This window comes from Lissotriton vulgaris, chromosome 8 (genome assembly GCF_964263255.1).
Source record: "Lissotriton vulgaris chromosome 8, aLisVul1.2, whole genome shotgun sequence".
NCBI classification, from domain to species: domain Eukaryota; kingdom Metazoa; phylum Chordata; class Amphibia; order Caudata; family Salamandridae; genus Lissotriton; species Lissotriton vulgaris.
The window spans coordinates 598,520,301-598,543,459 of record NC_141696.1 but is presented as its reverse complement, the minus strand read 5'-3'; the positions used below and the strand labels follow the sequence as shown (position 1 = coordinate 598,543,459).

At 47.4% G+C, this 23,159-nt stretch overlaps 1 protein-coding gene across 2 annotated transcripts in view; it reads left to right on the top strand.

Annotated features, from left to right (window-relative positions):
• The window catches only part of LOC147697773 (uncharacterized), a 303,212-nt gene that overhangs the window by 246,694 nt on the left and 33,359 nt on the right, over positions 1–23,159 (top strand). The window lies entirely within an intron of this gene.

Genomic DNA, 23,159 nt, shown 5'->3' with positions numbered 1-23,159 from the left:
TGCCCATAACCATTGATGGGTAAGGCAGAATTTTATTTACTAATGGTAAGAGCATCAAACCACACCAAAAGTGTCTTAAGTCACATTCAAGTTTTAGTAACATCATCAGGTTGAATCAGTTAACACTAAAGAAAAGTCATATATTTGAGAGTCATGTAAGAGTGCCTGATCCTGTGTACTTTTCTGTCACGAGGAGAGCCCTTTTTGCATGTTGGCCCTAATTCTAACTCTGGCACTAACTGGGAGCAAAGCACAAGCGTTAAACAAAGAACTTCATATAACATACAATAAGCTGCACAATTATGGATAGGCCGGGTGGCCACTCAAACCATATATTAAAAAAGTGGTATAAGTACAATGTCACGAACAATGGTAAGGCCTAGGGCCTTGGGAATCGCTGGGCCTACACTGGACTAACGAAGGTTAGGACATAGGAGGCCCACAGGATGCGGGTGCAGTGTCTATAGGCAACCGCGTTTACCATACAAGTCAATGGTGCGTAAAAATCAGAAAGTTATAGGTTTGAGAGACTTCCGACTGGACTAGAACTTAGCCACTTGAAACTAGGACACTAGTTATGTAAATCACTACAGGGGCACCGGAGTACCCTTGTTACCTCACCCACAGGAAGCGGGTGCATAGGTGCCAAAGTGCGTCGGGTTTCTTCGTGGAGTTCTATGGAGCCTGGAGGAAAAGATGATGCAGGTGGCCAGGAGAGAAGAGTCCGGTTGGATCCAAGGGTGGATCAAAGATTTAGAGTACCTGAAAGCAGAGGGGACAGAATCTAGGTCACTAGCCAGTAACCAGGACGGAACCAGGCAATGTCGGGTTGCGATCAGGTGCTGTCGAGTAGTTTGTCTCCGCTGCCACGTCGACCAGGAAGTATCGATGACGCCCAGGAGTTGAACACGGGCTGTCCCACGAAGGCTCCCGCTGTCGGCGGTGTCGGTTCTCGAATCGGAGTCAACAGACCTTGGCAAATGCAACCCACGCAGGACTCGAAGATGGCTTCTGGATCGGACCAGCAAGGTCAGATCGGTGGCTCCTTTTCAGGGGAGCTAGGGCCAGTCTGGTATAACCAGACCAGCAGTTTAAATTCGAAGGTTTGTCGTCTCAGAGGCCACTAGCCAACGGGCAAGTGACCGGACAACGCGTCGAGCAGGAAAAGTGCTTCTCAATCCCCAAAGCACAGCCTCGAGGGTGTCTCGGGAGCTGCACAGGAAGCACTTCGCTGGCTTTCCAAGATGGCCGGTCCCACGTCTCACGTCGCCTCCATGGGTCTCAGCTTTGCTAGGACTGTGGATCGGACCGTTGGAAGTCTGTGAGTCCAGGTCATGTCGGTCTCTGTCGTTCGAGCTCCGGCGGGAGCAATGGCAAAGAAAACCTTAGAGCGCTGATGGTGCCTGCTTGCACAGGGTGGCCACTCCTTGACCACAAGGGAGATTCTTCAGTCTTCTACGTCGAGTAGGATGTCGAAGGGTCCAGAGTTTCGTATCAAAGTTTCAGTCAGGATGATCTGATGTGCCATGGCACAGCTCCTACCTTTATTCCAAATCAAGGGGCTGGATCACCTGTTAGGTCCCTCCTATGGGTGGGACCCAGGAAGGGGGTTAGTTACACCCCTTTCCCTTTGTCCAGTTTCGCGCCAGAGCTGGGGCTGGAGTGCCCCAGCACCGGTTTGAACAGGACTTTGATGGTACACCTTGTGTGCCCCAGGCAGTGTCTAGTTTCATTCAGCCCTCCCTGCCCCAATCCACTATCTCCTGTCTGGGGTGGTGTAACACCTCCCTGTGACAGGAAACCTTTTGTTCAGGCCTCCCCTGCCGGAGTTTCGGTCAGCAGCAGGAGGCCAGACTTGTCGGTGGCGGCAGCATCCATTTTGGGATGCTGAGGCTCTGGTTAGTTTTAACCCAGTTTAAGGAAAGTAACATGTCTTTTCCCTCTAGAAGGGTGGAATGCTACCCCCGTCGCCAGGACGAGGGGGTAGTATTCCAAAGCGTATGACACTTACACGACATGTTTTGATAAAGCCAAACCAAAGTTAGCAGTGAACCGCGAGGTTCATAATGCACTTAAGAGTACATGGTATGGCAATATCCCGGAACAGCTATAAGGACATGGTTGCGAAAACTGCAGACAGGCTCAGCTCATGCTAGAGCACCATCTCACATAAAACCAAGCACTCTGCCTCCAGGATTGTTGAGGCCTGCCATAGGAGTGACTTATAGGTGTATATGTGTCCAGATATAGGTTTAGACATAGGTATGCTATATCTAAGCAAGGGGTGATTACACCACCTTGCCCCAGCTGAGTGATCAGCCAGTTATGTCATTTTGGATGGCCAGCCAGGGGTGGCAAAAGATATGCTGCAGCCCCTGGTTGACCTTGGATGCACCTATGCCCTGGGTACCTATAGTACACTGTACAGGGGCTGATAAGGTGACCCAATATCCAATTGGAGATGTACCTAGGGTACATGGAGTCCATTTTAAAGAGAGAGCAGATAGCCTGGGGCCCTGATTAGCATAAAACAAGGCTGCATACTTGCGCCTAACTTGTTCGTTTTATGAACGACGTAGGTGACAGACTACTGAAGCTGAACCTGGACTTTCCCCTCATCGGAGGAGGCACAATTCCAATACTGCTCTTTGCCAATGATGCAGTTCTCCTGTCATGCATCGAGAATTTGATGCATAAATTGTTCAATGGATTTGTGAACTACTGCACCTGCAAGAACTTCCAGATAAATACAGCAAAAACAAAATTCTTGATAATGTACCCTCGTAAATCTTTAAAAAAAAAATCTTTAGTATGTTATTCAGTCAGTCAGTCAGATATTCTTTATTCGATAAAATTAATATCATAAAAGACATGGTACAATTATACAAATAGTTACAATCTAACAAATTTCAGTACATGTTATTCATTTGCTAATACAATATATAGAGGCAGAACCCCACGTTTTACTACCAGATGACATAGCCGGAATTAAGTACATATTGATTGTAGTTCCATGGCTCCAGATAACATGCCCCATGAGGTTATCCCATTGCAGTGCACAAAATCCACTGGGTCTCCCTATGCATGCTCCTCCGTGGGGCAGGGAAGGGATTATAGGGTCTCAGATCTAGCACTGATTGGGCGAGGCCCAGGATTCTTTGCACCTCCATTTCCACCCAACACATCACCCCTAGCTTCTCCAGTCCCTCAAACTGTACCCCACCTTGCATGACCCCCACATCTTGATGCAGGACTTTCATGGCTAACATAGAACAACATGAATTTCCCCATGCTTCCTGCCCAGTTCCCTTATCTCCTCTGGGTAAACATGTCCACCCCCAACCAATCAATGTTTCACCATGTACAGGCAGCCGAATGGCCACTTAACCACTGCCCCCACAGGAGATAAACTATAAATACAACTGCTATCTATTGTAGCAACAGTGTTCCTATGCTAAGAATCTTGCATCAAAATAGAGGAGTACCCATGCACCCTCCGTCCAAAGGGACATATCTATCTCCTGTTGCAGAGAGCAGGCTTCCCTGGTGTTCCTAACTAATTATAAGAGTGCACACCGTTCTGTGGAGTGTACGGAAATGGCCTGTTTGTTCTCTGTAGCAGTTGGTGTCCCCCATGTGGATTGTGGCTCATAGCTCCCTGGTGCTGCCCTGAACACAAGCATGATGTATGAGTACAGTCATACATTACAAATCACAGCAGATCCCCTCTGGTTTTGGGACCTGTATCTTCCATCCCAATGCCTCTCAGAACACAGCTTCTCTGAATAGGTCCCATCACCATCTGTGACTGTATGCTGACCCAGCACCTCACAACAGCCGCTCCCTTCAAGTGTCCTGAGTCTGTTGAGGGTACAGGCGTGCACATCGCTGTTCCCTCCTCCGGACTGTCCATTAGGCTCTCCTCTAATCCAGCCTCCAGTTCAAGGGTACCATCTTGGTGTGCTTCAACCTGGGGGCTCAGCTGTCTCTCAGCATGCCCCATTTCCGTCTTTCCACCCAGCCACTCAGTTTACTATGGCTTCTGCAATCCCCTCTCCTAGAGTTTCCAGGCTGTCCTCTGCATTCAAGGCTCTCCATACAGTCCCATACTTCTTCTAGCCGTTGGAAGAAATTAGTGCATCCTTCCAGCATAACCTTAAGTTTTGCAGGGTTCTGTAGCATGTGTTTGACACCAAGTTGGCGCAGGTTTTGTTTGTCACGAAGGACTTGCGTTGGGACTGTACCTTTCATGTATAATCTGAGGAAATCCGCACTGTAGTGCCATCAAACTTGGGATCCCCACCGCCCGTGACCATCTCGGGGTTTCATCTATGTCCTGGTAGTTAAGGATGTGTGCAATCATTGCTCTTGTGGCTCTACCAGTGGTGGGCACAGCACCAACTTCCTGTGGGCACATTCAGTGATGAAGAAGTTCAACAGTATGCTGAGCTTCAACCAGTCTTCAAGCAAAACCTCTAGATCTCGGCCCCTCGTGGAAATCACACAAAGTACAAATTACATCTACCTTCGGCATCCACCAGTTTATCCTCCAGAAAGGTGCCCTATCGGTGAAAGTCAGGATTGCTGACTGAAGGCCCTTGACCTCCTTCGTGACACTATTCACATTCCATTCTGTTGTTCAGAAGCATTAATCAACCTTGTGCAAGTTTGCCTTCAACAGGTTAACCTCAAAAGAGATGGAGTCCATTTGATGCTACAATGCCAGTTTAGAATGCTGGATTACCTCCAGTATTCTTGTTTGAGATGTTTCTGGCGAGGTATGTAGCGTTCCCCCTTCATCAACACTCATCTGGTATTTGTCCATTTGTTGGGAGGACGTTGATGCCCTAACTATACCCATTTAGCATGCCCGAAGGGTGCCTATGCAGGGAGTGTCCAGTCCGTCCTTCGGTCCTCACTGAGGCATTCGTTGGGGTACTCCGAGAGCAGGGAGGGCCCAGCAGCCCCACCCTCCACTGCCTGGTTCTCCACCCATCACTCAGTCCTCACCGGCGACTGGCAGGTGGGTTATCCATCGGTACTGGCTTCAGGGCAAACCCACCGCATTGTGACCTTAGGGCTCTGCTCCCTCCACCACGCTCACACTGCAAGGCCTCTCCAGAGGCCACACTCGCAGGTTCAGGACCCAGTCCAGTGCACCGCCCAGCTGCCATTTTGCAGGCATCTAACCCATCAGGACTCCACAGGCCTCGCTAGTCTATATCAGCGCAAAATCACTTATGACTGCTCTGTTGGGGGGTCCTCTACCCCTTTGGGCCCCTGGCATGCGTAGGAGCCTTGTGACATGGGCAGGGACCCACAGTATGCCTCAGGATTACACAGGGGGGATCCGGAACCTCAGTTCAGGACGTGTTGTTGGCCACCCTGAGAAATCCTTGACGTCTACTTTCAAAATTTACGGTCAGTCTCTTAGCAGAATCCATGTTCTATTATTTGGGGACCTGATTTGATGAAAAGCTGTCTTGGGCAGCTCAGCTATCCAAAAGTGAAGTGACTGCATCTCAATATAGCAATGCTGTACTACAATTATCTTGCAAATGTGACCGTAGGCTCCTCTCGCCAGCATGCTGTGCCTACCAAATGAAAGTTGTGGTGACAAGCTCCTAGGGCCCAAAACTTTGGGGATTGAAAAACTCAACAGGCAACAGCAAAGTGGAAAATAGATTTTTATGCATCCTGCTTTGCCTGGGTCTAGGGACCCTAATGACCGCACTAAGGATGGACCTAGGCAGGAGGCCCATCAAATTGCTCTTAGCACTCAAACCAGTACTGTACTGTGTGCGTATAAGGACAAGCACGATCTGCCCAACAATGCCAAAGTAACTAGTGAAATATGGGCAAATAGAAGATCGAGAAAGCTGCCATGGTTCAATCCTATTTCATGCATCCTCTCAGCACTAGGCTGTGATGATGTTTCAAACAATCCAGAGTCAATGACTCCCTCAAATATGAAACTACTAAAGGGGGTAGTGGCGTAGTTTGGCTCTGCATTGTGTTGTCGGCACCGGAAGTGACGTGCATAGTGACATGAGTTATTTTCTTTTTGCGCAGATCCTGAGAGAGCCACTTCGAGTCACCTTTTTACTAGCCTTTTTTCAGAGCCTTTTTTTGGGGAGGGGGGTTGATTTTATCCTGGTGTGGCAGAAATGTCCTCCATGAAGGCCGGCTTCAAGTCCTGTGACGCCTGTCCCTGCTTGATGTTGGTGATGGACCTGCACCTTGTTTGCCTCTGGTGCCTTGAGCACGACATAACTAACAACAAGGAGCTTAGAGGGAACAGTGGTCATAGGTTGCCCTCCACTCAATTTATGTATTCACAAAAAAGACCTAGACCACAAAGGCATCCATAAATTAATCACTTAATGATGTACCATCTCATGCAAAACATTTGCAAATAACTCCTCTATTTTAATTAGTGAGGTAGGTACATCTATGTTATGCCATGTTTAAAAGAACATGCCCAATCCCTTGAAAAAAGTGATGACAGTTGTGAGACCACGAATAACACACACCTATGTGCCAAATTCAGGTAGATAAAAAAAAGTGTGTGTGAGCCAGATGGCGCCTCACAGGCGCACCACCAACGGGAACCTGGCAGGTACTCACCAGGATTGCCCTGATCTCATCATTGGCACCATCAAGCTCAAAAGAAAAAAATGTGTCCAAGAACAAACAAAACAGTGTTTGTGAGAATGTGCAGTGTATAGAAACCACGAACAACACAGATCGCGTCAAACAACAAACATATAAAAACCACAAACAACACGGAACTTAGCTTTATTCTGTCACTTTCGTTTTGGTTGCGGGATCTTAAAAAAGTGAGAATGGCTAATACCTATCAAGCCACACTCCACTTGCCGACATGATTCATTGCCAACTCAAATTTAGGCAATTTCTGCAGGGCGTCACACATTTTTAAGCCACTGCATTGCACATGCGTAATCTTCACAACTGAAATAAACATGTAAAAAACACATAGTTGTCATCCTTCCATATAAAAAAGCCAAAAGGGAAAGGCTTAAAGTATGAGTGATCCCAAACCACACATAATAACCCAATATTTACCCTCAGTCGACCACCATGGCGCATACCAGTCGAGAGGTCCGAACTCTCATGGGTTTCTGAGTGACTCCAGGTGTGAGTCACTTTTCCTTCAATAATTTTTACTGTGGAGAATAGAACATATATAATTTATATGTATCTGGTCTAATTTATCACTTTAGTTTGTTGTAGGTCCTTCCAACACCCTTTTTCCTATAGTATGCCACTGTGCCAATATCAATGTTTAAAAAAAGGGGAATCTTTACATGTCACTATTTATTGCACTTCCAATGTCATAAGCCCTTACAGTAGATGTATATTTAGAGGTTGGAGGACACTTTATTTATCAGCCGGATCGATTAAAGTGATATCTATCGGCCTTCAACCACTTAACAGCGTTTCCTATTCGTCACAGCATTGTCAACAGGAGCTTAGTAAAAGGTGAAGCCTCTATTTAGATGCGTTCTTATGGGCACTTCATTAAGGAGCATAACGAAACCGGAATGCGATAGATGTAAAACTGTATTAATAATCCCGGAGTTCTATTGCTACCTCTCAAATTCCAGAGTTCCAAACCCCCATTTTGGATGTTTTACTCCTTACCGGTAAGGAACTGCAAAGCTGGCATTCACTCAGCCCGTGCGAAGTCTCGGAACGTTTACTTCCGTTTAAAAATAGATCCTGGGCTTCACGTTAGTCTCGCGTAGTATCGCGAGAGGAAGTGTCCTCAATCTTGGATCGGGCAAGAACCAAGGAGATACACTAGTAGGCAAGTGATCTCGCGAGATCTCGCATTATACTCGATGACACATAAAGGCTATGTTGTATCTTCAAGGCAAGATCATCGTTTTTTAACAATAGTGCAGTTGTCAACAATTAAAAATATTGATATTTATCTATCAATATGACAATTTTGTGGAGAAAGAATTCTATTTACAAGAAATGTTTTTTTTAAAAAAAAACAGAATATGATGTTGAACAACAACATCTATTACATCACCTAAATACAACGAAGTTGTTCACAAATCTTTCGATCCAACATTTTAAAATTGGTAAAGGATAAAAATATCACTGTGTACATTAACAGGTTAAATTTTAATTGGTTAACTTTTAAGTAGCCTGTATCATGGTTGGGAAGGAATATATAGTGTATACCACAAATATATAGTACATTCAGTAGTGTGCACCAAGGGCCACCCTATCTGCGCATGTCTAGGGTCAAAAGTAGTGGTAACTGTATATCAATGCGTATGAACACAAGTACCCACATATTGCCTGCTCCGCTTGTGTGGGGCTTATTGCACCAAGATCCAAGATGGAGGACACTTCCTCTCGCGATACTACGCGAGACGAACGTGAAGCCCAGGATCTGTTTTTAATCAGAAGTAAACGTTCCGAGACTTCGCACGGGCTGAGTGAATGCCGGCTTTGCAGTTCCTTACCGGTAAGGAGTAAATATCCAAAATGGGGGTTTGGAACTCTGGAATTTGAGAGGTAACAATAGAACTCCGGGGTTATTGGTACAGTTTTACATCTATCGCATTCCGGTTTCGTTATGCTCCTTAATGAAGTGCCCATAAGAACGCATCTAAATAGAGGCTTCACCTTTTACTAAGCTCCTGTTGACAATGCTGTGACGAATCGGAAACGCTGTTAAGTGGTCGAAAGCCGATAGATATCACTTTAATCGATCCAGCTGATAATTAAAGTGTCCTCCAACTTCTAAATATACATCTACTGTACGGGCTTATGACATTGGGAGTGCAATAAATAGTGACATGTAAAGGTTCCCCTTTTTTTAAACATCGATATTGGCACAGTGGCATACTATAGGAAAAAGGGTGTTGGAAGGGCCTACAACAAACTAAAGTTATAAATTAGACCAGATACATATAAATTATATATGTTCTATTCTCCACAGTAAAAATTATCAAAGGAAAAGTGACTCACACCTGGAGTCACTCAGAAACCCATGAGGGTTCGGACCTCTCGACTGGTATGCGCCATGGTGGTCGACTGAGGGTAAATATTGGGTTATGTGTGGTTTGGGATCACTCATACTTTAAGCCTTTCCCTTTTGGCTTTTTTATATGGAAGGATGACAACTATGTGTTTTTTACATGTTAATTTCAGTTGTGAAGATTACACATGTCAAATGCAGTGGCTTAAACATTTGTGACGCCCTGAAGAAATTGCCTAAATTTGAGTTGGCAATGAAACATGTCTGCAAGTGGAGTGTGGCTAGATAGGTATTAGCCATTCTCACTTTTTTAAGATCCCGCAACCAACACGAAAGTGACAGAATAAAGCTAAGTTCCGTGTTGTTTGTGGTTTTTATATGTTTGTTGTTTGACACGATCTGTGTTGTTCGTGGTTTCTATACACTGCACATTCTCACAAACACTGTTTTGTTTGTTCTTGGACACATTTTTTTCTTTTGAGCTTGATGGTGCCAATGATGAGATCAGGGCAATCCTGGTGAGTACCTGCCAGGTTCCCGTTGGTGGTGCGCCTGTGAGGCGCCATCTCGCTCACACACACTTTTTTGATCTACCTGAATTTGGCACATAGGTGTGAGTTATTTGTTGTCTCACAACTGTCATCACTTTTTTCAAGGGATTGGGCATATTCTTTTAAACATGGCATAACATAGATGTACCTCCTACCTCACTAATTAAAATAGAGGAGTTATTTGCAAAAGTTTTGCATGAGATGATACATCATTAAGTGATTCATTTATGGATGCCTTTGTGGTCTAGGTCTTTTTTGTGAATACCTGCATTGAGCACAACCACAACATTAAGAACTGTGTCAACTGTCGTTCAATGAGTCTGAAGGTATTGAGGGAGCGGTCTCTCAAGTTCCTGGTTGCTGGACATGGGATTCCGCGGCGGTCTCGGTCTAGTATGAGAAGAAGGTTCCTGAATCGGACGCAGAGCCCAAAATCTTTCTCACACTCGAAGTTGTCGAGTCACTTGGGTAAGTCCCATCACAAGAAAAAGAGTAAGAAGTCGAAGAGGTCTTTGTCTTTGCCTCGTTTATGGGAAGACGAGACAAGGGAGTATCACCATTTTAGTCTTAGCCCCACAGTTGAGCCAGCGCCTGAGTTTCTGGAAGCCATAGTGACCCCTGATAACTCAGAGTTTTATGGGGCCATGCGCTTCCTATTAAGCCGCCCATTTCCCGCTGGCATGACTTTGGGTCTGCGGGTTCGGGATAGGCCCCTACTGGTCCACACCGACCGCTCCGGCCCAGGCACCAGTCGGGCCCCTTGGACCCACAGATAGACAGTCAAACCTCCTCGACCTTCCCTGGCGTCTGTCCTGACGCCGGTGCTCCCAGCGCCAGCTTTTCCATTCTGTTCCCCGGCCCTGACAGAGTTGGAGGGATGTTGTTCGGCGTCGACTGGAGCCATGCCTTCCAGATCGGAGCATTATGTCCTATTTCTATGGGCTAGGACTTGGAGAGGTTTGGGAGAGGTCGCTTGATCCTGAGGGACACTCCTGGCTGAAACACCTCCGTCAAGACATTCATCGTGAATGCCATTGATGGCATGCTAAGGTCCAGGACCTCAGCCACCCATCTCACCACCATTGAAAGGACCCACCCTCGACCATAACCATGGTAGGGGAGGAAAGCATGTCAGTATCTGGAGAAGTGTCGAGCCCATTGGCCTCTGCCAAGTCTTTACAGTGGTCTTTGTACCAGTCCATTTGTGGATCTTTAGACCCACCTCTCAGTAGGTATTACATGAGTGTCTATTCTAAGATTTGGAATCTGTGGCTAGAAGTCTCTATCAGATCAACAAGTTACTTAACTTCTGTAAGAAAGTGCTCCTTTTGGCATGGTTAACCCCCACTTTTTGCCTGACTCTGAATGCAACTTTGACTGAATGTGCACTGGGTCCCTGCTAATCTGGTTCCCAGTATAAGAAAGTGCCCTCCTATTGTATGGTTGCCCCCACTTTTTGTTGAATTGCTGATGTACTTCTACTGAGTGTGCCCTGGGATCCTGCCAAACAGGTGCCCAGGGCCTCTGTTCTTTCCCTAAAACTGCATTAAAACAAAACCCATTTGGCACTCTTTGGCCATAGGTCAGTCCCTTGTAAATTGTACCACAGGTACCAAGGGCACTGTGGCCTGAGAAGGCCTCTAAGGGCTTCCACACTCATTGTGCCACCCTTAGAGGCCCTGTACCTTTACACACACACACTGCCTTTGCAGGCTGGGTATTTTGGTGCAGAACAAAGTGAAGAGTCGACATAGCACACCCTGTGTGCCATGCCTACAACCTACTGCCCTGGTATAGGTCAGCCATCCCACTAGCTGGGTACACTATATTAGTAGTGAGGATACAGGTGCATGAGCCCTACAGTGTCTATGCCAATTCTGCATTGTAAGTGTAGTACTGCCATTAAGAGTATATGGTGCTGGGAATTTTTCATTACAAACTCCACAGCACCATGACGGCTTTACTGAAAACTGAGAAGTTTGGTATCAACCTTCTCAGCACATTAAACCCCCATTGAAGCCAGTGTAAGATTTAAAAATGCACTCAGAGGGCATCTTAGAGATGCCCTCTGAAAAACGACCTAACACTAGTGTCCAGGCTGAGTGGCTGCTCACCAGCTGCCACCGCCAGACATGTTTTGGACCCCTGGGTCGAGACCCCAATGCTTTCAGGGGTCTTAAACAATGCACATCCTGTGACAAGGTGCCTAGCCTCCTCCCCCAGGATGGGCAGGGTCCACGAAGGGGATGCTTCAAAGGCTTGCAGCCTTTGTGTGCTTCCCCAGGCCTTTTGCTGCTTCCAGCAACTGGCCCCACCGGTTCTGAACTCCATTTTGGGCGGGAGAATCAGTGGGAAAACCAAGTGAGGAAGGGAGGTGTGCCCACCTTTGCCAACCCCATCCCTCAGGTGGGGGGGGTGAGGTGAAGCATAACTCTCGGTCCCCGCCATCTTTCAGATGGGGGGCACTCAGCCAACCAGAGTGAGGCATATGCCCCCCTCCCACTGGAGGGTGGCATAATAGGGGGTGTACCCACTCCAAGGAAGGGACCCATTCATCCCAACCTTTACCTACCTGTAACGTCCCTAAATCTAGTATTTAGGGGCAACCCTGAACCTTGCCTCCTCAGACCAGAACAGACCAAGAAGCAGGACCGAAGAACCGGGCTGAATCTAAGAAGAGGAGGATGCCCACTGACTTGGCCCCTGCCATACCGGCCTATCCCCACCTCGAACCTGCTCCAGTGAAATTCCGGTGTGTCCTGCAACCAGCAACCTCGAGTACCCGGAGGAACTGCCGTCCCTTCCACCCCAAAGACTTTGTCTCCCATGAGCACCAGATTTGCACACCCACAGACTCTGGCCAAAGCTGTGAGTCTGCACCACTCTGCCCCCTACGCCCACTGCCCGAGTTTAAGTGGCCCAACACCATGAGGCGGTCTCCCCGGTGATCCTGACCTGAGATCTGGTGATCTCTGACCTCCCTTGACACTCCTGATGCCGCCTGCAGTCTCTTTCCGGAGGATCCCCACGACATGAGCTGGTAAGGAAACCCGACGCCTAAAGACACCCCTGCACCCAAAGTCCCCCGGCCTTGTGTGGCCCATCCTGACGGTGTCCCAGCATCCCCAGGCACCCCAACTTACCTCTCCAACCGGTGGTCACCTCCAGAAGATCTTCACCCCGAGCCTGCAGTCTTTGTTGAAACCGGAGAATCCCCATTACAAACAACAGGGCTCCCAACGTCAAACCAGCACCCTGCAACCAGCCGCCGCTGCGGGTGTTCTTTGTGTGCTAAACCGGATCCCCCTTTGCCCTGAGTCTTAACACCAGGAGCTTTGCCCCTACAACATTGTGGCCTGCTCGTAAGCCGCCACCAACCGGAGGCCCCCTATCCCCCTTTGGATAACATTGGGCCTCAGCACTCTGCACCCAGCAGCCCTAGTGCCGCTAAGGGTGCTTTGAGTGTGCATCCTTTAGCCTGGGGGACCCCTGAGTCTAACCCCAGAAAACCAACTCCCACAACAAAGTACTTACCTGTTAACCGATAACTCTATTTCCTCCCATAGGATAGCATTGACCGTTTACTTGTGAAAAAGTTTTTAAGTGTGGAGTTGGAAAATCTATGAAAGCCTATACAATTGTGTTCTAATACCAAAATGGCATTTACTTACCTTTATTCAGGAAAGGTCCCAGTGTAGTATCCAGGTATACTATACTGTGTAAGAAAAGTATTGTGCAAAGCAATATAACCAATACTACTAAAGTAATTACAAAGCTTATGTACAGTATTTCAAAGTATTGCATAACAAGTGATTTATCTGTAACCAAAACCAAGTATTTACAACTACATTCAACTGTACTGCTAACTGCAAAGTATAAAACCACTTACCTGCACCAGGCTTGACTTGGTTCTAGAAATAAAATAACCTAATAATATTTTTTATACAAACAAATTGGTCTGAGTTCAGTCTTTGAGTGTGTGACTTTGAGGAGTGTGGCTCAATGGTTAGAGCGGCGGACCCTGATGCAGAGGTCTGGCCCGGGACCAGGGTTCAATTCCCGACGCGGCAGGGTCTTGGGCTCATTTGTCTGCAGACTCGATAGTTCTCGCCTCGGCGCCTACTCTAATCATGGGGTCCCACGCTGCAACTCTGGACAATAGCTAGCTTAATCTCCACAATGGCCCCTACAACACTGGGATGTCTGGCTTCACCTTGGGGGTGCCCAGAAGGGGCATCTCACAGGGAGAGCCAGGAAGGAGAGTTCCACAGCGTTATTCAGCGCCGGGACGACCCGGTGATGGGCAGCTGTGCGCTTAACAAGTATCCTACATTTACATTTACTTCATTTGCTGATTGAGTGTGTACAACAAATGCTTAACATTACCCTCTGATAAAGCATTACTGCTCACCCATGTTATCGCAAATAGAGAGTAAGGTGCTATCTACTTTTACCTCTGCCTACCTTCGGGGTTCCTCTGGACTCTGTGCACACTAAACCTCATTTTGGTATAGTATATACAGAGCCAGCTTCCTACACCCAGTGCTTGTGTTCTTTCCCAAAACGTTCTACCTTTGTTTCCACAATTGGCACACCTCTGGCCCACATGTCAGCACTGTGTAAAAGGTTCCAGTGGAACCAAGGGTATTATGACCAGAGAGGGTCTCTAAGAGCTGCAGCATGTATTATGCCAGCCTAAGAGACCCCTCACCAAACACATGTACACTGCCACTGCAGCCTGCGTGTTTTAGTGCAACTAAAAGTGGAGAGTCGACCTGGTACATACCCATGTGTGCCAGGCCTGCGAACACTGCCAAAGGCATAGGTAAATCACCCCTACAGTAGGCTTTGCAGGCCTGAGGCAGGGTGCATGATACCTCCGGTGAGGGCATAACTGCATGAGCAGACTTGTTCCTATAGTGTCTAAGTCCTTTCTTGGGCATTATAAGTGCATGGTGAAGTCATACCGAGTACATGGGCTGGGAGCTTGTGAATACGAGTTACACAAATCCATGATCGTGCCACCGAATACCAAGATGTTTGGTACCAAACATCTCAGATTAAGGAGCCCAGACTGATGCCAGTGTTGGATTTAATAATAAATGCACTCAGAGGGCACCTCAGAGGTGCCCCTTGAAAACCTAAAAAACCGCTAGTGTGTAGCTGACTGGTCTGCACCAGCCTGCCACTTCCATACATGTTTCTGACTCCCTGAGGTGGGAGTCTTGTGAGAAACAAAGCCTGCTCTGGGTAGTGGTGCTTCACACCTACCCCCAAGCAGGAATAGCATTCAAGGGTGATGAGCCTCAAAGGCTTCCCTCCCTTTGTTATGCTAGCCAGGGCATCTCCAGCTAGTGGAGATGCCCGCCCCCCTGACCAAGACCCACTTTTAGTGGCAAAGTCGGTGGGAAAATTAGTAAGCAGGAGAGGTCCGTCCCCTCGCAGTCAAGACCACCCTTACGGTGTCCTGAACTGAAGTGACCCTCCTTTGAAAATCCTCCATATTGGATGTGAAGCTTTAAGCCAATAGGATAAGGGGTATGCTCCCTTCCCCAAAGGGAGTGGACATACAAATGGTGTAGTCACCCTAAAAGTAAGTAGCCCATTGGCTACTACTTGCCAGTACCTGTAACACCCCTAAATTTTGTATTTAAGGACATCTCTGAACCTTGATCCTCAGATTCCTGTCACCTAAAGAAGAAGGACCGAAGAGCTGTGCAGCAGTGAAGACTCCAGTCTGCAGCCCTCGAAGAAAATTGCTCCAAAAAGCGACTCATCCTGCAGACCCAGCGACCTCCACAACCCTGTGAGGACAGCCTGCTTTCCCAGAGAACATCTGCCCTGTCCACAAAGAAACCAACAAGAAGAGCTCCAGTGCCCTGCTGAACCACACAGCCAGCCCTCTGGACCACAGTCCTAGTAGCCTACCAGTGCTATGAAGGTTCCCTAGCGGTCCTGAGCTCGAGGCCATCCCAGAATGTCCTCTCCTGGACTCCACGACAACGCCTGCAGCCTCAACACGAAGGGTCCTCTAACCGCGACTGGCTCCTGTAGGGATCTTCCAACCTCAAAGGAAACCCCTGCACCGACGGTGCCATTCAACACCCCAACTTACCACCAGTTCTCTTCGTGCAGCCTACTTGTCTGAGTCTGCAGCCTGTGTTCAAGATCTTAAATCTCCATTGCTTTGCATTGGGCGACCAACGCTGTGGCACTCTGCAAGTGGCCACCTCTGGGCCGCTGTGCGTGTGTTTGGTGCTGCCTCGTGGGTCCCCAGTGCTGGTCCTAAACCCCGGAGGTTGACCCCCAACTCCGATTTGATCTGCCTGCAACCGCCCCCCAGGCTCCACTGCCTAACATTGGGCACCAGTGACCAAATGTGGCTTCTGCACCTGGCCGACCTAGTCCCTCTTGTGGTGCTGTCTCTACACTTAAAACCTTGCCCAGTTTTGATCCTAAAACCAGAAGACTGGATTTGTAAGTCATGTACTTACCTGTGAAATTGCATGATTGTTTTCCTTCCATAGGTTAACATTGAACTGTTAGAAAAATGCTGTGTTTACTTTTTATACTTAAAAACTATGATTTCACAAAACATATTTTATAGCAAAAAAGTATCTTTGGTTCTAAGTAATAAACATACAAAAAGTAATATATTTACAGTTGGTCTTGGATTATGTCTTTGAGTGTGTGCTTAACACAGCCCCCTGATAAGCCTAACTGCTAGACCACACTACTCCAAAAGAGAGCATTTAGTATTATCTTCTTTAGCCACTGTAGAGCCTCTGAGGATCCACTGGACTCTGTGCACACTATACCTTATTTTTGTATAGTATATACAGAGCCAGCTTACCCCACATTCGGTAACACCTTATCTGGTAAGAAGATTCCTTACTGACCCACCGATCCTCTGCGAACGGATTTCTAGGGAGAGGGCTTTCCCTTTCCGGGCCCTAGTTTTCCACCCCAGTGGTCCATGTTCTTTGTGGCTCCGCACTCCAGGCATAGAAAATCGCAAAAAAAAACCAGACATCAGCGTGCTTAGGTGGCACCTGGTTAGGCATTGCGCACGTCACTACTAGTGAAAAGTTAAATTAATTAAACTGATTAGAGTAGACTAATTCCACAGCTTTAGTGTGGAAGGGAGCCTTACCAGAAATCCTGTGAATAGTCGGGAAGTGATAAAGTGAGTAACAACCTTTTCATCCATAATTTAGTTTTATCTATGACAGCCGTTTTTTGGAAAAACAAAAAGTAAAAAGACCTTATCTTTGCAAATATTTTTCTGGTGTGTTCTTATCGTAAAACTTCAATGTATTTTCTTGTTTGAAATAATTAATTTACATTTGTTGTGAAATCTAATGAGACAATTCGTTCTTTCTCTTGACAATAATATAGACAATTTGTTCTTTCTTTTGATAATAATTTAAACTTATAACAGCAGTTGTATTACCCGACAGGACCAGTTGTGTTCTGAATTGTTAATACCAGGTCCTGAGGGATATAGGGTCACCCCATTAACTCTAATGGCTTTGCTGGGTTGGCCTGCAGTTGCTGCTTCTGTCTTGGAGAGGACAAGGACTGGAGTTTTGCTTTGGTATCCTGCTTGAGAAGATTCTCCAAGGGCTTGTGCATGCTTGCCTCATGTTAATAAGTCTCAGGGCCATCAAAGACCTCACCTGCAACCCCTGAACTTCTCTGTTGGGAGTTCTGACCTGCCAAGTGGTGCCAATTCCAGTTCTGGGCCCTTTAAGGTAGCTTCTGCTGCAAGAAGAGCTCAAAATCCACGCATTGCCCTTCAGCGCCATGTTTCCTGCCGCAAACTTGCCATGCTGTTGAAAAACCAATGCATTGCTGCTGTGCGGCAGAAAAGTTTGACACAGTGCTTATCCGCGGCTGAGAGAACCTCCACAACCTGATTACAGAGCCCCGTGTCTCTGACGTCCGAGACTTCTGCTCCAACCTTGCTGTGCAAATTAAGGAATCAACACATCACCTGTTTGTGGCTGGACAAATCGACACAGCGCCTGTTTCGCCACCCCTGCATAAACTCCACCGCAACCGGATTTTCCACGCTTCGCACCTGTGCACCAAGTCTTCATCAATGCTGGGCTTCAGTAAAGAACTGAAGCCGTGTGTCCGGAGAAACGATGCATGACCTCCCGGTGCAGTAAGAAATCGATGTCTCACCTGGTGATCGGGCCTAGGTCTACTAGGTCTAGAACACTTGAGTCAAAGGACTAGTTTTTGTAGGGCCAACTCTTTTTCAAACCTAGGTGTGACCGGTATTTGACTGTGCTGGTACCTGGTCTCCCCTTTTGAGAGGTAAGAAATTTCTTATTTTGTCTCCAGTTTGGGCAAAAATCCTTAGAAAGCTTTCGTGAAAATTTAGCAGTCCAAATGTGTGACTGCAGGAGCATATAGTAGGTATATCTAGTTATATTGATGCCTTTTTGTTGCAAACCATGGAAAATATAGTCTCCAGACGCCTCCTGGGTGTGCCACAATGTATTCTGAGTTACATAGTACATCAAGAACTGGGCTTAGGTTACCTTTCTGATGTATTAGCGTTTCATCCTCAGGTGAGATGGAGCATGTTAGATCTGGGGGTCTCTAATTGGCAGAGGTAAGTACCTTAAACCAAGTAGGGACCCTTGCTTCTAGTCAGGGTGAAGGAATACACACAGTAGATAACCCCTGCTCCCCCTCTAGGTAGCTTGGCGCGAGCAGGCAGGCTTATCCCCAAGGCAATGTGTATAATAGATGCACTTAACACAAACAATGATCGCCCATCCACCACAAACTGAGACCACACAGGTAAGTATATTTATAAAAATATAACTATCTATTTGCAGCAATTTGAAATCAACGATACACAATGGTTGCTTCTTTATGAAGGGATGCACTTAATCTTGATGGTTACTCGTAATTAGGAAGTTCTTGTATATAAAAATAGTCTCTAGTCTCTGAAATCAGTATAGAAAAATAATGCTCCTGACTTATTTCAACTTAGCTCTCAAACGAGTGGAAAAAGTAATGCCAGCGTGTAATTAACTTTGGAAATCAGCCCTTCGAAATACTGCGCCCAAGCAATGCGAGCGCTTTCCCCCAATGGCTTCAGGCGCACCGCGCCGAACAGAGCAGACTCGCTCCCAGCCCCGGCTGGTCCCAGCAGCCCTCCGCCCGCTCTCAGGTCCTCGGGGAGCGGCGGGGAGCTAACTCGGCGATCCGAGCAGGGACAGACAGGCCAGGGGCCGGGGGCACACACGGCGCTCCCTCGGCGAGGTCAGGTCAATCTCCCCCGGCTTCAGCGCTGAACACACGGCTCCCGCGAAGGTCCTGATTGAGGTGCCGGGTTTTTAGGAACCCGGTGGTGCCAGGGGATAACACCCGAAGACCTCGGAGTTCTCCCTGTTCCGGACCACAGAAACACGGAGTCTTCTAGGTGAAGTCAAGGATCGAGTTTTATTGGTTGCAACTAAGTAACAAGCGTCCTAGAAGTACAACAGCACGGGATGTAAGTTCTCAGGAGACTGTTCGTTTTTACAGAACTAGCCTTCTCCCTTTATACACAATATTACACTTCAGGCAAGAATTCCTTGTTTTATGATGCAACCATATACATATTTGTACAACAAAGAAAAAGCAAAGTCATGACGGCCAGCCTACAATTTCGTGTGTCCAGTTTGTGATAGATTACCCAGCTCGGCCCAGAACTACCATCAGATATCGATGAAACCCCAATAAAATCGGGCACCTCCTCATCGTAAAACCGGCCATAAACAAGAAACATGGACAGGTGTATGTGTATGATAAAGCATGGTTTGTAGGTAGTGGATGGTTTATGGCATGTTGTGCCTTGATGCTATCTTACTCGGCCACTGGGCGGGGGACTGTTCGAACAGGTTTAGCTGGAGGCGGTGGAGTCAGCTCGGCCAGGTCATGGGGAAGTCAGCTAAGGTGGACGTGTCCTTTTGGATCAAACTCGGCCTCAATCAATTGACTATATGAGGGCAAGCCACAAGATGGACGCCGTTTGCAAAATGGAGTCCGAGGGTTCGAAACGGAAACCACGATTTAAGGGGATTAGCATCACTCAATCATGACGCAAATGCATAGGGATAATGTCCTAATCATTACCGGTCTGCCGACACCAAATTCGTTATGGTACGATGATATTTTGTGACACGAGTGTTGGGCCTCGGTACCATATTATAGCAAGGTCCGGAATTTTCAGAACCACAGACCCTCCTTTTGCCCTTATATAGGCAATAACTCATGCTAATCTGAGTCCAAATCTGTATTCATGAAGTCATGGAGATGCTGCTGTAGCATCATTCTGTTACTCAGTTCGTCCCTTGACACAGGCTTCCTTACACATGATGTAGCACAGAGGCCACATATTGCAGGAGCGCACTGCACAAACAGGCAGAACATAAACAGAATGGCTAAGATCATCCCAACGAATATCAGAGTTTTCCATCCCCAGGCAGATATCAGTTCCCAGAACCACCCTAGCAAGGACCAATCTCCTTTGTCCACATGAATGGAATCAGAGATCTTGTGCAGTTTGGAGATGGCCTGGTACACTGTCGGAGCATTATCAGGAATGAAAATGCAGCAACTGGATTGGATCACTCTGCATACCCGCCACGGTCTGCAAGTATGACATCTAGGGCAACCCTATTTTGAAGAGTCATAAGTCGGTCCGACTGGAGCTCAGCAGTCAGTTACTAAGGGCACCGGCCGTTTCGGTCACGGCGGATTCAACTACCCTCGTCAATTGGCGAATGTTCCTGCTGTTCACCATAGGCCCCCAAAAAGGCAGAAAACCCTTTGCGAAGTCTCCAAACTCTTGACCCGCAGTGTCGTCTTTACTCACGACACCCCTAACTGTCCTTGTCCGATGGTAATCTGCCTCGGCCGTGTAGGTGGGTGGCAGCAGAAACGAGATAAAACACGTGCCCGAGAAGTCAGGGGGCAACCATGTATATGCTTTGTCATGGCAGACGAAGCAGGAACCCTTAGCCACTAAGAATGAAGGGGAGGTCTGAGATGAGAAAACATAAGTCTCAGTACAGACACTCTTCCCTAGCTGAGCTCTAGGGTTTTTGCCATTTCCCTGCAGACATAAGTGATCTTGGTGGGGTACTATCCAGACTGGGGAGGATTTCTTTGCTTTTAGATTCTCCGCCAAGGAAATTCCATATTGTGTGATATTCCATCTGCTGTAAGGTGTCAATTCATCTCTGGGAATAGTTTTGTACGTGTCAACATCTCTGCTCATATTTCTAATTCCCGCCACTAGTGCCTTGTTGCTTAAGTTCTTCCCTGGAACATATGGTTCGAGGGCAAACAGGAACATTGCTCGAAATGCCCACAGAGAGCCATGGTAGCCAAATGGCAGGACAAAATACGGTATACCCTTATCTGTCGTGTGTGGCATGAGTCCACATACCCAACAATTCGTGGTGTTCACTATGGACTGGTGCTGGTGTAGGAGTTGGACAAATGAGTTATTTACAAATTCTAATCTTCTGGCAGACTCATGTTCGGGTAGAGGGTGAAAAGAATGCGGGGAGACAGTAGGAGGAGGTGTGGGCTGAGTGTTATGTACAAAGGTAACTCGAAAGATGAACAGAGCATAGCCCACCAAAAACATCATTATGCTGCACAACATTAAAATGCATATTACTAAAAATCGTTTTTTTGCCATCACAGCGCATACTCTCTTTTCAAAGTTCGTAGATCTAACAGGTCTCTCTACCCTTGGAAACTCCATCCTCTAGTTGCTGCCCGCGGTGGGAGATTGATTCTGCTCAGGGGTGAGTCTGTTCAGTCCAGGGTAATTCCCTTAGACCAACCAGAACCGTTGACCTAAACGTCTCCAGCTGCACTTCCCAAGACTGTCAACCGCGACCCTAGCAGCAGAACCGGATGGTGGTTCGAAAATCAAAAATGAGCAAGTTCCCTAGGCGAGAGAGCTGCAAAGTCAAAAAATAGTTCTTGGGGGAAAGAAAAATCTTATTAGTTTACTTTTATTAGTTCGTTTTTCTTGGCCTCAGATTATACCGTTGTTTCCCAGGTATGGTGTTGTCTTCAAATAAGGTTTCAGGTTCGGTAGTGTCCAACTGCATTGACGGTGGCACAAATCCTTGCAGAATACGATCACTCTCCTTGTCTGTACCAGTTCCTTTCAAACGTGCATCACTGAAGGGCACAAAGCGTGGCACGGACTCAGTCTCCGAGTCGGCGTCGCCGTCCTGGACCCACCGGTCATAGGGAAGGGGCAGCGGGACCCGTTTGCAGTGGGCGCCGTGCACCCAGTTCTTCTTTCCTTCCACCCGAACGGCTGATCTCGTGGAAAGAAGGACGAGGTATGGGCCGGTCCACCTGGGCTGTTCGTTCTTCGTGCGCTGAAAATTTCGCACCAATACCCAGGTGCCAGGTTCGATCGCGTGACCTGGATCATCAGACGCTGGTGGAGAGGAACTGTGAACCTGTTGGTGTAAAACACCCAATTTAGTTGTCAATTCGTGCAAATAGTCAAGCAGTACAGGGTGCTCTATCTCACTGAGTTTCTTGGGCCTTGGCACGCCCCAGATGTTGGCTGGGCGGCCAAACACAATCTCGTGAGGGCTAAGTCCTAGTCTAGAATGGACAGTCATTCTGGTAGACAGGAGTGCTAAAGGCAGGGCGTCAGGCCACTTAAGACCTGTGCTGGCTTGGACCTTGGCCAATTTTAGTTTTAACGTGCCGTTGTAGCACTCTACTAATCCGGCTGATTGGGGGTGATTTGCGGCGTGGAATTTCTGGTGTATGCCTAGACACTCACACACACTCTTCATCATTCGTCCCACGAATTCACTTCCATTATCACTCCAGACAATTCTAGGCATACCGTACCTAGGGAAGAATTCCTTGACCAGGACTTTGGCAGTAGACAAGGCAGTATTGTCCTTAAGGGGATACGCTTCCACCCACCCGGAGAAGGCGCAAACGACGACAAGCACGTATTTCAGATTGTTGCACCTCTCCATGTGGATGAAATCGAGCTTCAAAACCTCGAACGGATACGTTGGAGGCGCAAAATGACCAGCTGGAGTTGGAGTTCCCCTACCGGGATTGTACTTCAGACACACCATACAGTTCTTGACCGCATTCTCTGCACATTTTGGGATGCCACTATTCTGCCATACTGGGGCCAACAACTTACAGATTCCTTTCACACTAATGTGAGCCATCCCATGAGCCATCGTCACCACTGCAAGCACATACGCGTCGGGTAACAGCCATCTTTGATGTTCAGACAATTCGACCCAACAACCATTCGCATCCAATCTACCCTTGCTTTCTCTCCATTCATTCACCTCTTTCTCAGTGGCCTCAGACTGTATAGACTTCACACTTTCAATAGTGTCCTCACACATACCCACATCAGCAATCCATCTCGCAGGACCTACAACATACATTCGACTCATTGTGTTCCTTGCAGTCTCTTTCGCAACTTCATCTGCAAATGCATTCCCACGACCAACATCATCTTGAATCTTTCTGTGTGCACTGCATTTCACAATCGCAACTTG